A 16,893-nucleotide genomic window follows, 5' to 3' on the forward strand; every position below is an offset into this window, starting at 1 on the left:
AGCGACGCCCCTTTTCCCTCCTGCGAGCCACCATATCAAGAATAAACTTACCTTTTGATCCACCGTCTTCGAGGTTACTTACTAGTTATTTTCTATAATAAAATATACAAGACCACAAGTCCCAGAACTCAAAGAAAAAAACCTGGACTGGAACAGCACATCGCACATGGACTTGGGAAACTTGGCTGGGCAGTAAAAAGCCATAAAAAGAGTACATCTGTTAGACCAGCCATAAGGATCCGTGACCAGCTTGATTCTGGTTACTGAAAAAGTCCATGACCTAGCATATAAATAAATGAGCTATAACATAAGACACCAATTGTCAGTTTGATTCCTCCACACTAAAACGATTCTCCAAACCGGTGCCCGATCTCTGTCAGCGGGATACAATGGTCTCAGTCCCTTTATTTAATTTAACAATTGGTACATTCTGAGAGTTGCAGTCTCCATTTCCTTAAAAAAAGGCGCCTGGAAAGGGCAGTGGCTTTATTACCGTCACTAACGAAATGAAGGGTAGGTTCTGGGGAAGGGGCGGGGCCAATCATGACGTCAAATACAAATACTTCCGCATAGTAACTGCCCGCCTAACGCGGTTGCTAAGGGAGGGGTTAAGCGCGTTGAGCTATCTGCGCTAACCCTAACCCGGAAGCAGTCATGCTGACCGCGGTCCCGCCCGTCTCTTCTTTATCTGCTGCTAAAGGAGGGCGGCGCTCGCATTAGCGCTTCCGGTCCCCCTCCCTGCGGCGGCTAAAGCAGTGTGTAGAGGCAGAGGGTGCGAGGCCTGAATACAGGGCGAGGCAGGAGAGGGGGACGGGAGGCAAGGGAAAAATAAACTTGGAGGTGGTCCCCCAGGTCCAAGAGCGTTCAGCAGGATCCTGGAGGAGGAACACCGCAGCCGGGGGGGCCGTAGCCCCCAGGATTATCAGCTTTGGAGACGACCAACAGCAAGCACTACAAGGTACAATTCCCAGACACAGTACTCTGTGTGGCTTTACCAGGGACCCATCTTCCTATTCACTAGAAAGATTTACAGCTGGTTTGACCCCAGCTCTGACAGTGCATGCTCCATAGCAGACGCTCAGGACAGGCATTAGCACCTTTGCGGCGACCAATTTAAAGGCATCAGACCTTACGTCGAGACTTGTGTAAAGGCAGAAACCCTCACATAGATATGAAAGTATGTGTGCCAGCTTTCGCATAGACTGCAGAGTAAATGTATCGGCCGTTAGACAGCAGACTGGAGACAACCATCACACAGCAAAAACCCCTAACGAACTATAATGTGGACCCCAACCCTTCAGGCACTACTATGAAGACATCTGTCACCAGCAGTGAAATCCATAGCCATATACCCCAACCGGAAAAAGTGCCAGTAGAAGCACCTTTGTAAGCACACTAGCCCTTTACAATAACCCAGTTAACATGCCAGATGCCCATACCACGAACACTCTAAGAATATAAGACATTCACTTCTTCTCAGGCATTGACGTCGTATACCGCCATTCTTCCATTGCTGCTGACATTTGCTACACATTACTACTAACCGTACTAATTACGACCACCTACATATTGGATGATGAACTCTTCATCTGAAGTTCTCAAAGATCTTGACATTTTGCCGATTACTTGTTAGGCCCAGTTTGTAAGTCTCATATGCCCAGTTGTAAAAACCTGGTGATAACGTTGGTTATTCCTACCAATCTTAAACTCTTTATTCCTTCGCTGTACAGCAGTCGACGTACGTCCAACGATGTTACAGCTATTTCATTCTGCCAATCGCCTGCTTTATAACGTGAGAACCTCTATCCTAAAGACCATGCCCATTGGAACTCAAGGGTTTCCTCCATCATGTCCAGGACAGTGCATACCCTTGATCAAAGGTGCTGAGTACTTATCGCAGGACTGGAAAATGTAAATATAGTGTCCTTGCGATAGTTTAATCGCTAGTGTAACGACAGTTTAATCGGGAGATCCTTATTAATGACATGTAAACCCCTCATATAAAATGGACCCTACAAACCTTTGTTTGCAAACACCCGGATCCTTATAACTTCTAATTTTAGTATCATTTTTATTGCTATAATTCCTTTGTATGCAAATAGCTTGGTTTGAAAAATAGAGACGGTGTTGCTAATATAGTGAGTATTGGTTACCAATCCCGCTGACAAGCACCAGAGACGCTCCTCCTACGACTTACTTCGCCTGCGCTCACCCTAGCGAAAAGCTCCCGGTTTCATCCGGTCACAACCTCCCAAGAGAAAGGCTGTTTGTTAACCCCCTCGGACATAATTGTGTACTGCATCCAATCCAGACGCCTTTGAGGAACTGACAGCCCTCAACGGCAGGCAGCCATCAGCCCTGTCAAAATAAATAACTCGGTTCCACTCGCCGCCGTTAGTAGAGCCCAAAGCTCTTCTGTTCGAAGTGGAGTCTCTTCCTTGTGCGCACTGTATCACCCATCACTGGGGAGTTGGGGGCAACGTATCCAGTCACGGCCCCGAATGGTTCACCCTCACAGAACTATAGTTCCATTGTGGTCCCACATTGGCTCCTTTAATTCACTCGTCTTCTTACGTATTGATATGAAGCTTGTTTATCACGGGCCCATTGCTAAGTGCATATAAAAGATCGACATTGGATGACCAGGCAGTTTGCTAATTTCCGTTTTGCTTTACTTGTTACGAAAGGGCGTGTTTTGGAGATGTGGGTGTCTGCCTTGTTCTTGTTTTGCTGAAGTATGAATTGTTATTTATGAGTGCTTGGGGGGTGGGGGGGGGTTAAGCTTACTGTTCTATAACATTTGTGAAAAGCCTGCACTGTCACCATTATAATGAGCAGGGGGCAGGCTGGGGGTTTTGTTCTGGGTTCACCTCCTTTGTTGTAATGCCTGCAGATGCTGCTTTTCAATTCCGTTTGGTGGTGTGAACGTTCATTGGCATTTCCTAGAGATTTGAAGCGGGGCGAGGGTGTTTATCCTATCCTGTCAATTATTTCAAAACTGCGTTAGATAATAGGCTTTTTACTACGTATCAAACTGCTGTGATTCTAGGGAATCCCCTCACTATTATTATATTCCGTACTCGACGTTTTTTTTGTTTTAATGAGAACTGCCCTGGTCATGTGCAGACAGACGTGAAGCATTAAAAATAGCAGGGATGCGAATGGTATTCCATTCTTTTATTTGTTGACCTTCGTGTTAACGTACTTGGTGGAATCTAATTATAACGTCTCGTGTTCATTTCAAGCATTTGCATGAAAAAATCCCTTGGTATGGTTACAAGCTAGGAAAAGCCCCGTGCAATCAATTGCCTCGCCTTTGTCCCATTTCAGTGTTGCCAGTGTGTTAGAAACGTCAGTGTTTGAAAGGTGCTGGGAAAAGATAGACGCAATTTCTATTGCAAATGTGAACGACACACATCCTTAGCTGAGTCCGAAAGCTTGTGCGTTGTTTTTTTTTCCTGGACCCTTTTCCCTGGTATTTCGGTTTCAGTGAGCTTGTTTTTAATCTGTTGTGTGGCCTGGCGGAAACGGTGCTCCTTGTGGGCACGTCGCGGATCTTTAGGAGACGTGCCTGTACTTAGGGAGTGGCCACATTTGCTTTGTTTTTTCTTGTAAATAAGGGCTCTCTTATTTGTATACTGACAGCGCGGCATGAAAGTAATTTCGTGGCGCTCGGAGAAGGTGTCCGCCCACCTGACACCCGCTTTGTTAAAAGGAGGAAAATATACAGCGCACTTGTTTCAATTGGATTTTAGTGTGCACTTTGCCTCTTGTGGATTAGAGAGCCTAGTACTGTCTAATTATCGGATAGAGAAGTAAATAGGTCCACGAAATAGGGCCGTGCGACTGAATCAATCGGATACATGTACAATCCCTTCATCACAGGGATTGTACATGGACAGTCATCAGTGTGAGCCAGTTCTATATGCTGAGGATCCTGGCATGGATGCTATTATACCATCATATCGTAGTGTACTTTATAGCAACTCTCACCTTGTCCACCTTCAGTTGTTATTGTCAATGAACCCGTGTGAGCACTGTTGTCTTGTTTGCACCAACATATTACGAATATTTTTCTAGATTGTTTAGGCTGGGCGGAAGGCTCATTACACCCGCGTTCTAAAAACCGAATGTTTTTGTAGGTGAGATGAGGCGCCTTGCCCAACGCATCATGAAGCCTACTATATAGATATATATATGAAAACCTTCGTGCCACCGCACCAAATCTCAGCCGCTTCGCGACCAGAATGGTCGCTGTTCCGAAGTATTCATTGGGGTACGTTACTCCGACAACCTGCTGATGTCAGGCGATGCTTCAGCGGTGTGACACACGCATGAGTCAGAACTCTCTGTGTACAACATACGCGAGCTGTCTGTTTTGTAGTCAGAAAACACTTCTCAACAACGTAAACTCAGGCACAGATCGCGACGCTTCAGGTCAAACAGAACTTTGTCCTCCATGTGTGTTTTGAGTATTATGTTAGTGAGACCCGAGGGGCCGTGTGTCTGTAGTAGATGCGTGTATAGGCAATGGGGCACAGATTCGGATCGTAGCTGGACTGGTTCCAACTTTTATTTGCTCGAAGGTTCGTAAAGTCAGCGCAGCCAAGTGTTCAGTGACATTTACAACAGCCATCACGCCCTTGGACTGTTTCACGACATCTATCCCTGGCCATCAAGAGGGGGTTTAACATTGGAGCAGTTATGTCCATAATACAAATTCTCATTAACAGCCACGCGGTGGTGTAATGGCAATGAAGGGAGGTGATGCAGTTCTCATAATGCAAGACCAGGCCTGAACATGCTATGCTGATGTCTATCAGCCGGTGAGGTTTCAGTTTCCTGAAAGAGTACCAGTGTTTTATGTCAATCTTTGCTCTCGTGCTTTGACCATCGTCAAACATTTGAAGAAAACATTTGGTCGCTTCCCTGAGAACGAAGTGCTGTTAAGGTGTCTGCTGGGGTGCTCTAATCTTCAGACTCGAAAGTGTCCATCATAGGTCCAAGAAGAGTGGATTAATGCCAGACTTTCAGTATATCTACCTAAGCTGTGCCTTAAATACGGTTAATGCAAACGTAACTCATTTACATATTTGGTTATCCTGCAATCATGCTAAGAGCCAGGAATGACCAGAATAAACCTTGGTCGAAGATCCCATTAAAGAAGTCCTTTGTAGTTGGGTCAACACAAATGTCTTTTTAATATTGCTATTGGTCAGTGGCATTGTCACAGCCAGTAGTTAAGTGATGAGATAATTCAGTTTGCAGTGTCTTCTGTGGAGTTTGTTGTATTATGAAGGTGTTTTTCTTTTTCGGATTCACTCATATTACTATGATCAAATCTATGATGTAGGCACTCACCCCTACTGCAGTCATGGGCACGCGCGGAGGAAGCTGAAGTATCTGGCCACTGGTCAGTTTCTGTAATTTGATAATTCGGATGTTTTGTTGACCTTACTCTGGAGCTGCAGTGTTAAACGTCAGTCCAGGAGGCCAGAATTCATGTCAGATTGTCCTGTGAGATACACCGACTTGCAAGTAAAGTCAATAAAGCTTAGACACATTTTCAGTAATTATCCTAATAATCGGGTGCTTTTAGAACTACAAAGGGGATGCCTTTTCAGGGACTGCTGAACCCTAGCATGTTGTTTCTCTTGTCTATGCGGTTACTGCATAGGCAGTTATGTCTTCGTTTTGTCAATGCAAGCTTTTGAAATGGCAATTGGACATTTGGTCTAGGATTATAAGTTTTCATTTTTATGGCTTCCTTTTCAATTTCCTCCAGACTTGCCTTTCCTTCCCTCTAGTGGGTGATGTCACTTTCTGGTGAGGCGATGTCTCTTCACCAGTCATCCCGGATGGGAAATTACATTACTATTTGGAGGATGGGCGCCATGGAAGTAGGAAGTACTGGTTTTGTAGAATAAGCTGAAAGAACAACATTTGAAAGGAAGTCTGTCACACTGTCAAAAAAATATGCCTAACATTTCCTCAAGGAAACAAGAAAGGAAAGCGTGATACATATTCCTTTTTGACTTATTTTGTAATATATTTGATCTGATGTTAGATTTCTTTTTCCTATTACCCTTGAAAAGATATGGTTGTGTTATCCCTTGTAGCGCCCATTTCTGGCTACTAAAATTCATGTACAGGGAGTGCAGAATTATTAGGCAAGTTGTATTTTTGAGGATTAATTTTATTATTGAACAACAACCATGTTCTCAATGAACCCAAAAAACTCATTAATATCAAAGCTGAATATTTTTGGAAGTAGTTTTTAGTTTGAGCTATGTTAGGGGGATATCTGTGTGTGCAGGTGACTATTACTGTGCATAATTATTAGGCAACTTAACAAAAAACAAATATATACCCATTTCAATTATTTATTATTACCAGTGAAACCAATATAACATCTCAACATTCACAAATATACATTTCTGACATTCAAAAACAAAACAAAACAAAACCAAATCAGTGACCAATATAGCCACCTTTCTTTGCAAGGACACTCAAAAGCCTGCCATCCATGGATTCTGTCAGTGTTTTGATCTGTTCACCATCAACATTGCGTGCAGCAGCAACCACAGCCTCCCAGACACTGTTCAGAGAGGTGTACTGTTTTCCCTCCTTGTAAATCTCACATTTGATGATGGACCACAGGTTCTCAATGGGGTTCAGATCAGGTGAACAAGGAGGCCATGTCATTAGATTTCCTTCTTTTATACCCTTTCTTGCCAGCCACGCTGTGGAGTACTTGGACGTGTGTGATGGAGCATTGTCCTGCATGAAAATCATGTTTTTCTTGAAGGATGCAGACTTCTTCCTGTACCACTGCTTGAAGAAGGTGTCTTCCAGGAACTGGCAGTAGGACTGGGAGTTGAGCTTGACTCCATCCTCAACCCGAAAAGGCCCCACAAGCTCATCTTTGATGATACCAGCCCAAACCAGTACTCCACCTCCACCTTGCTGGCGTCTGAGTCGGACTGGAGCTCTCTGCCCTTTACCAATCCAGCCACGGGCCCATCCATCTGGCCCATCCATCTGGCCCATCAAGACTCACTCTCATTTCATCAGTCCATAAAACCTTAGAAAAATCAGTCTTGAGATATTTCTTGGCCCAGTCTTGACGTTTCAGCTTGTGTGTCTTGTTCAGTGGTGGTCGTCTTTCAGCCTTTCTTACCTTGGCCATGTCTCTGAGTATTGCACACCTTGTGCTTTTGGGCACTCCAGTGATGTTGCAGCTCTGAAATATGGCCAAACTGGTGGCAAGTGGCATCGTGGCAGCTGCACGCTTGACTTTTCTCAGTATATGGGCAGTTATTTTGCGCCTTGGTTTTTCCACACGCTTCTTGCGACCCTGTTGACTATTTTGAATGAAACGCTTGATTGTTCGATGATCACGCTTCAGAAGCTTTGCAATTTTAAGAGTGCTGCATCCCTCTGCAAGATATCTCACTATTTTTTACTTTTCTGAGCCTGTCAAGTCCTTCTTTTGACCCATTTTGCCAAAGGAAAGGAAGTTGCCTAATAATTATGCACACCTGATATAGGGTGTTGATGTCATTAGACCACACCCCTTCTCATTACAGAGATGCACATCACCTAATATGCTTAATTGGTAGTAGGCTTTCGAGCCTATACAGCTTGGAGTAAGACAACATGCATAAAGAGGATGATGTGGTCAAAATACTCATTTGCCTAATAATTCTGCACTCCCTGTAATAACAATATAGAAGCTCTTCACCCCATAAACCGTATACAGTATTGCTTTTCCACATGGTGCAGTTTTAGCTGAATAATGGGATTTTGCAAAGGGTTCATAAAGCTAAAAATCTGGATGTCCCATCTGCCCCCAAAAAGTTTAGCTAATGCCTCTGCACCGTTCCTATTACAGCAGGACCAAGAATGATTTGTAAATGGCTGGGTCTAATCTTATGTATCCTGGTGGGCCACAAACTATGGATTGGGATGTGGCTCGAGTAATTACCAGTGGCTGAGGTGGATTGAAGCATTCCATACATCACTTTTTTTATTTTTCATTGTGTTGCCCTGAGTGCAGCAAGTAGGACTTGGATATGAGTCCTGTACTCCGTACCACTGGGTCGAAGTTGCACCCGACTGAAGAGGCCCATTTAGGCAGAAACTGGTCTTGGGTTGCTTATGTTGCATTCATAGAGGACCTGGCTTGGTAGTTCAGCCTGCACCATTCCCACTGGAACAGGACCAAGGCTGAGCTGCACATGGCTGGATTTACTTTGGGATGGCATGGGGAGGGGGGGCACTGCATGGGTTGCAACCCCCAATTAATTAACAGTTGCTGAGATTGCTTCATGCATTTCATCCATCACTTCTTTGTATTTTTCATAATGTCTGTATTAACTAATAATAGCTTTAACATGTTGATAGTACTTTTTAAATAGCTCACTAGCAAAATTGTCCAATTGACGTGTGTAATGGCAGTCTGCATGTATGCCTTGTGCTTCATGCCGTAATAATCGCAACAACTCAAATCTGCTGTTGTTATATTTGAAGATAGATTATTTTTTTATAAATGCGAAGTATCTCAGAAGCAGTTGGTAACTCCAATGATTGGACTTTGTATGTTCTGCTTTTCTGCAGCACATGAGCAGAATAGTGTATATGGGGGAACACTTTAACATGTTTTGGTTAGTAAGAAGACGTTTAGATGGTGGCATCTGTATTAGAGTGCCTACAAAGGCTGCCCATGGAATGCCTGACTCTAAGATGCGTTTTTCAGAAAGCCACATGGCCTGACTGCACGTAGACCCAAGAAAATTTCATAGAATAGTGTCGTTTTTGTTTGGTCTGACTATCCAAGTATGGGAAGGTTAATAGGAAGGTATTGCAACTGAGGTGCTGCTCAGCGCAAATGCTGTATTTATGTTCTGGACCACCTAAACCCTTGTTTTAACATTTACCTATGCAATTTCCAATTGTTGCAGAATGTACAGCCCAAATTGATGACACGCAGCAGTTAAAATATTTCTCTCTCTCTGCTTAGGCAATATACATAAAAGGTATGGTTCTGGTTTATGTGTACCAATCCCCACTCCTTTTATCACAGCAAGGTGACCTACACGATGTAGGATTAACACATGATTCAGCATGGTTCCTTGTTCTTGAACTATGATCACTAAGCTCCAGAATGTTATATTTTTATTTATTGTGATATTCCAAAATCCACATTATCCCTGATCTATCATACATTCCGTTATACTGGAATTGTACATTTTCCTTGGCATTGGTATTCTTTTTTTCAAACTCGGGGAAAGGAGAGATTAAGAATTTGTTGATCATTCTGACTCATTTCTCCTGGTGGGGGGTAGCCTAGAATTCAGACTGGAGGTCGCAGGTCACAACCAGGCATGTGAAGTCTTTCCCCACGTATAGAATTTTATCCATAATGAATGAATGTGGGTTCATTTCCTGACCATGTGGTAAAACCCTCACTAGATTGTTGACTTGTAAGAGACTATAATGCTTGCCAATGTGATGTAGGTTCTGTGTATATGAACCCTCTTTGCATGTTTGCATGCCATCCCTCATTTAATCCCTGATCTCCAAGTACATGTCTTGTGCTCAGTGGCCATTACTTTGTCTAGCAAAAAGAAAAACACATATCTTTACTTGTAAATACTATACCTCCAAACTGTGAGGCGTAATGACCAATGTGTTCTGTGCTGTGTGTGGGCAAAAGTTTGCAATCAAACTTTTAATTCCAGTATATAGATTTTTTTTAAAATTATTTACACCACCATAAAGCCTAATATTTATCATCATAAAATATTTTAGTTCAACAATACAATCTTTAACCATTCTTGCAGAAAACCTTAATTTTGTTATAAATATATTTTTATTGCTTTTTTGATAACATATTTAAACAACTGTAAAATGGAATCACATTTTGATATACATGCAGCAAAATTTGAGAAAAATTTTAGCCCTACTTATCAGATACACAGTGTGTACCATGAATTATCTGCAAACTAAACTGTCAAAATACAGCTTAGCAACTGGGCAGTATAACAAACATTACAGCTCACCCACTCTCATGTCATCTTACCACAGGGATGAATTAGGATAGTGAAAACTGCAGAGGCGGCTCCTTCACAATGACGAAGAACCGTACTTCACTCCTACATGTATTAACAAGCAGGTCGTCAGGGACCACCCTTCTGCAGAGACTCTACATTCCAGGCTGGGGACCACCTAAGAACATTGCTATAGAGAGTATTATATCAGTCATACTACGAACGATGGACCACCATACATATGATCATTAGTTTCATAAATCATCTAACATCACAGAGTTCTAATGTCATTTTTAGAGTTTTCTGTAAAATCATACATTGTGTTGATTGTGTCCCATTAAACTACCAGGGGATGCTTATGTAAACCTCTCCTTTCCTTCGCAGGAAACCTTATGCACGAAACATGTATAGACTCACACTCCAGTAGACGAAAACAGGTTTAACATATACATACTTATTTTAAAAACATTTTCATTCTGTTGCAAATCATCAGTTAACAATTTGTGGTTGTCATTTATCAAATCCGGTGTTCTTTTCTTTACCGGTTGACACAGCTTCTGTTCTGCACCTCCTCGGGACAGACATAGTATATAACGTATGATATCCTTCTAATAGATACAGTCCCTTCTCTGGAAAAAAGACTGCTCCTCAAACATCAAATGTGCAAGGCAATTCCAAGCACGTCTGAGTTGAAAATTCTCAACGAAATCGGCATTGGAATATCCTGAAACAAGAGCCAGGACAGTATGCCCCCCTCTGAACACCAGGGTGCAATCTTGTTATAAGATGTCTCACATAAATGCCCCGTGTAAGTGTAATGATAGCAGCACAAAGCTGCCTCCAATGTGTAGTTAACTGTTTTGGGCACAATTGTATGATGAGTGTTTGGTGTTCAATGTCTAATCTATAGAATTAGCCAAACCTTTATTTACCAGGGGTAGAAAACATAGGCTGAATTATTTTTCTCATGCAAGCAAGTAAAAGACACCACGTGTTTGTTGCATGGATTTTTCTGGTAAGACGCATGCTATTCAGGCCGTATTGTATAAAACATGAAGAGCACGGACTCTTTCAAGTGCGTATGCGTAAGTCCTGGGGCCCATGGAGCTATATTCTAAATGGTGATAGTAGCTAATAGTGTGTGCAAGATTGCAATATTATTTGTGTGGCAGGATAGCGTTTTTTATTAACTTAAATAACACAAACACAACAGAAAGGCATCTTCCAGTTCCCAGCCAGGAGAACTATATAAAGTGAATGTGAGGGAGCCTAGGAATTCGGGACAGGTTGATATGGAGCTTACTCCTAGAAGGGGGCGTGCCAGAACGCCAATGGCTGACTGCATTTTGAGGTATGTGGGGATGGTTACATTACAACACACAAAATATAGAGATTACAAATAACTCCGCCAGTTGACCCTAATTCTTCAACATAAACACTCGAAAGAGTACATTTCATGTCGTACTCTAAGGCCTGGCTTGCATGTAGCATGTCTGTTTTACAAGGAGAGCCCTGCCATATACAGCACTATAAATTGTCTCCTAATTGCTGGATGCTAGTCTAGTACCCTACCTCCCTGGGCCTGTCTTGCAACACTTGCCTCTTCTTCGCGTTGTCCTTGACATATGGGTCTGTTCTTTTTGGCGGGGTATGCCAGTCTATGGCTGGAACTAGTGCAGGCGGATGATGATTATTTTTTGTTTTCAGCACACAGTCAACGCAGAGAAACTGTTGCACCGAAATGAACATGCAACGCACATAATACAAGATGACAGTAGTATCATATAGTGCGGCAGATCCACCCGACTACACATTCAACAGTACATTTCGAGCAACCCAGTTACCAAGACTTCTGTTGTCATATTATTGATTTGGAATGTAACAGGTCAGAATAACTTAAAAAAAAATATGTCAGGACCTGGCATACTTGGGTCAGCATCAAATAGATGATGTGTTATTGCAATAAATGCATCTTCAACCTAAATCCCAGGCCACGTTTTCCAATAAATGGCACCACCATAGATTTTTCTCTTTACCTTGGGTTTGCATGGAGCGGCTACTCTTAACACGTCTATCCCTTAGCTTTGAGATATACATAGCAATAACGGGTGACCAAGGCCGATATATAATTATCGTCAATATGGGCAGTACTGTTTCGTAATACGTGGGCTCCTGAAATCTCCGTATAATAACCTGTCTTCAATTTCCTTACTTCAGACGACTTGCAATGACTCTCTTCATCTGTAATAAATAAATGATGCATGGCTCAACGGTAATAAGTTATTATAGTTGACTTCTGCTCTCATAATGCAGGCTGCCAGAGTCGGCAGCCAAGTGAAAAAGCAAGTCTTAGAGCATTGTTAAAGTTTCACTATACACACCAAATATGGAAACTGGCTTTTCTTTCTTCTAATCTGTTTGTTCTAAATGAGCAATGACTCGCTGAAAGGAGAAATATATAAGAACGTTTATTTTTTACACACTTTAGGCAATTTATAGGAAGGTAGAATCTGTTCATGTTTGTAGTCTTTGTGCAACATATGGCTAATTGTTTTTTAGTTTCTTTAATTTTGCATTACAGATTCGCCATGTTCAAACATCCTATCTTTTTTCATATGAGCGAGAGAGACACGAAAAATGTAAGCCGTTATTGGCAAGGGCACTGGTGTGACCATCCAAAGAGGAAATTACCACTGCCATCCAATATAAGGAGGGGCTGTCTTCAGCCTCGTTCCTCTGTATGGTCACAGAACTCCTCTGTGACTCGCAGTATCCTTGTAATGTATGGCCAAGCCTACTTTTACTTTATTCCATATATCCATTGTTAATTAATACTGCCCCAACTCCTACAGTCTTGAGTTCTTTGTGGAACTCCAGGCTTAAATGTAAGACAGACGTCAAGCTCAATATCGGCAGGAGACTTCAGTACCAGTTTATCATATTTCCACCAATAGGTTCGCTTAAACAGGCCCCACACCGAAGCTGCTAACACCATTAAGAAAATCATTCAAGAGGAATTTGGTATACTGATGCTTGCGTGCACAGCCCGCAGCCCTCTAGCAGTTCACTTTCTACTCTTTGGTGAATTACTCTAGATGGTGCATCAACTACTGGTTAATTAGCAACCACGTGTCTCCCTGAGTAATGGACAACAGGCTTCTTCCTGGAACACTCATCACTCTTCAGTCGCCCCTCGATCCTCCAGAGCAGAGTTTGCTGGTGCTTCCGACTTGAAGCATTATAATATCACACCTTCAGTATGGAAATATTTAAAGCTATTCTAAAATGCTTCATAATTAACGCCAGAACAGTGTACACTGCAGCCACACTGTGGGAGTCCTTTATGGCTTAGAAAACGGGGGTGAGGGGGGATACAGTATGTGGGCGCCCTAACAATTCAGAAGGAAAATTGGTGGTGTTAGAAGATAGATTATGCTGAAAGTAAATTGCATCAGATATTGTCTGAGATGAGTGATACACCCAGGGAGACAGACAATCAGGTAATCAACCTCACCCAGAGACTCACAAAAGCCAAGGAATGTTGGTGAAAGTGATAGGCTGGGGCGTACACTAACACTAGCAACTGTGCTGAGATGAACCAGATCCAGAAAACACTAACTCATATTATGACCTAACCTAATATTGTGATCTTCCACACACCGGAATCCTTGGAACCCTTCATGCATACTATGCATCTCTGTAAGTCTAAAGGAACATGCACCCCAGAGCAAGCTGCAACATACCTAGGCTCAATTGTCCCTGCGTGGATAGAGGGTCCCATATGTGAAATATTGAATTCTCCTATTACAGAGGAGGACATGAAACAGTGCCATTCAGGCATTAGAGAATGCAAAGCCCCCAGCCCTATTGGACTATCTACCGAGTTCAATAAAACATTTGATTATTTCCTGACACCTCACCTACTTAACATCTGAGTACACTTTGAAAAGGGGTCTCTATTCATCACAGTCTTACCCAAGGGAGGTGCAAACCTCCGCAAAAATGTTAATCGTATAGGCCTCTTTCTTTTATAATCTGACAAGATTGACCCCAAAATGATAGCCTATAGACGGATCCCTTTGATGTCGAAAGTAGCCCTCCCGGTCTGGTCAGGTTGTAGAGGGTTATCTTTCATAGTAGGGGAATCTTCAACCACCCCCGGCCCATTAATGGCAATACTGCACCATGTTGTAACCACCCTCTCCTCCTAAAAAGGAGCACTACTTTTTGTTGGACGCGGAAAAGGCCTTTGACTCCTCTGAGTGGCCTTTTAACTCAGAGGGACTCATATGCCTCAGATTGGGCAAAACATTACTTCAGATAATAGCCCTAATGTATCATAAATGGCCTAAGTGACTATTAATGGCCTCAAACCCCCCTTCCACCTCTACTGCCATCAATATGGGCACCTAGCAGGACTGCTCCTTGTTTCTTGTACTCTTCCCTTTGAAGATAGAGCCATTGGCCAGTGTACTGAGAGAGCTCCATGCACATAGAGGCCTTTAAGTCTGTGGTCGATCTCTGGTGGTGCCACTTAATGTGGATTATATGTGCATATATATTGGACAACTAGCAGACAAGCTGTCGCCCCTGGTTCGTAAGGTGATCTGTTTTAGGGGCGCTCCACGTTGTGTACCATGTGGGGCAAATTTCAAAGGTTCCCTCTTATTGAAGACATTACACAGTGCCCTCTGGAGTACCCAATATAAGGACACTCTAAATTTATGAAATGTTTGGAAATACACGTCTTGCAATCTCTGATTAGATCAAAGCGAATTTTGACAACACATCGACCAATCTCGATTCCCAGCAATGACCACATTCTACTCTCAAGTAGACCATAAATAACAGTGCCACTCTCCATTGTTGGACAAGTGGCAATTATCCAGGCTATCGTTATACCTGAACTATTGTATTTATTGCCAAATATTCCTGTGTTATTACCCAAAACGTTTTTTTCTTGAAGCTTAGAGCTACACCCCTCACCTTATTTAGGCTGCGAAACACTAACAGACACAATGGACAGAGGTGGATTATGGGTATGTAGCGGATGCCCTGAAGCACAGCAGATGCTTTATTTCAATGCCATTACTGTTGGCAAAATGCATTGTCCCTTTGGAATAAAAGGGCAAATATACCACCCCCCCCCCCCTCCCCCCCCCCCCGATTATTGGTTTCTAGACACGGTTCACTGCAATGAGATGGTTAATGCATACATAGGCATATACATGTCCCATCCATCAGTTGATCCACATCACTTCTGGGCTCCAGTAAAGGCCTACTTGATGGATGATGATAATTGACCTGTAAGCAATCAAACAATAAACTGTCATGAACCCCTTCACCATTGCCACCATATAAACCAATGCGTGTACCTGGCAATGAAACGACCTTGGTTTAAAAAAAAAAAAAAAAAAAAAACAACAAACAAAATACTTTAGGGCTCTCCCAGAAATGGTTTATTGTCTGAAGCATGGCTGGGAGCAGGGGACTGCCGCTTTAATTTGGAGTGGATGTTTTTAAACCGCTTTGTATTCCTAATCACCAATGCCCCCCTTTGGCAAATGCTGGCTTGGTCACGATGTATTGTTTACTTATTAATTCTTTTTTTTTTAATAAATGTAAACATTACTGGCCTTTGGTGGATGGTCTCCAGCTGCCTGATCCTTTAAGGATGTATTCCTCCTGCCTGCCAGCTTACTGAGTGCTGTGCACTGCTTTGGAAACTGACGGAGAAAACCCTTTCCTTCTTCCATGTTTGCCTTTCCATTTTGGGCCTTGATTTCACCTTGGCACCCTCGTGCTTCTCCTAATGTTGTGCTGTCTCTGGTATGCTCAGTGCCAATATATCCTTTACAAATACACACCCCATAACGTAAGCCACCTGGTGAAGTATGATCTTTCAACTTGCGCTGCATACAAAAGTGTACCATGTTAATTTAGCATTTTTCTAGTTTTATTACACTGATTAGCAGTTGATTTGTATAGTGCTTCATAACATTGACAAAGTACTTTTAGTGAACAGAAAGCACACTATCCCGTACATTTTGAATCGGGAGCAAAAGCTTAGTGGGATGAATATGGGTTCTGTATGTATATGCAGTGGACATAGATATGTGGGCACACAGTCAGCCTAGCATCCTTAGAAACCACAGGGCAATCTTAGCACTGCTGATTCCCACCATATGCGAAAGACACCTTGATAAAATGATGTAGCATTACAAAATAAACCTAATCTAATATTTGCTCTCCCTGTCTAGAATTTAGAGATGACTGGCTGCTCTGATGACACCAAAATGTGTGTATTGACCCTGCGCTTAAAATGTAAAACATTTAAACCGTGTTGCCCTTTTGCAAATTGTACAATGCTTTGATTACCACAATGATTGTTGCATGCAACAAAACAAATGCTTCTAGCGCAGGTAGAGATTGAAGCGCAGTCATTGGACTTAAATTTGTTTTCTTTCTTACTGCTTGATTTTATGGAATACAACTATAAATGGAAGAAACGGTCCCTTGTCCCTGTGTCACAGAAATAAAATGCTATTGAATACTTTAGGCCAGTGGTACTTAACATTTTAACTTCTGTGGACCTCCATCTAATCATTACTGCAACCCGGGTATCCCCACTAAATCATTATTGGAATCCAGGTACCCCAGCCTAAGCATTTCAGTCATTTGAAATGCAAAACAAATTACAGAAACAAGCATTCAGCAAACAAATACACACATGGAGATATGTTTTATTTAATTCACAAATAAATATTTAAAAAAATTACATATAATTTTTTTAGGAAGGTTGGAGCTTTTCTAATTTCAGTGGAGGCCACCCATTTTCGAT

At 42.3% G+C, this 16,893-nt stretch overlaps 1 protein-coding gene across 3 annotated transcripts in view; it reads left to right on the top strand.

Moving 5' to 3' along the window:
- Positions 1–713: 713 nt before the first annotated feature.
- CSNK1G1 (casein kinase 1 gamma 1) overlaps positions 714–16,893 on the top strand; it is a 434,750-nt gene continuing 418,570 nt past the window's right edge. For all 3 annotated transcript variants that reach the window (XM_069222304.1, XM_069222303.1, XM_069222306.1), the window contains exon 1: positions 714–958. The gene's annotated coding sequence lies outside the window, so the exon portion shown is untranslated. The remainder of the gene's footprint in view (positions 959–16,893) is intronic.

This window comes from Pleurodeles waltl, chromosome 3_1, assembly GCF_031143425.1.
Source record: "Pleurodeles waltl isolate 20211129_DDA chromosome 3_1, aPleWal1.hap1.20221129, whole genome shotgun sequence".
In the NCBI taxonomy this organism is placed as follows: Eukaryota; Metazoa; Chordata; class Amphibia; order Caudata; family Salamandridae; genus Pleurodeles; species Pleurodeles waltl.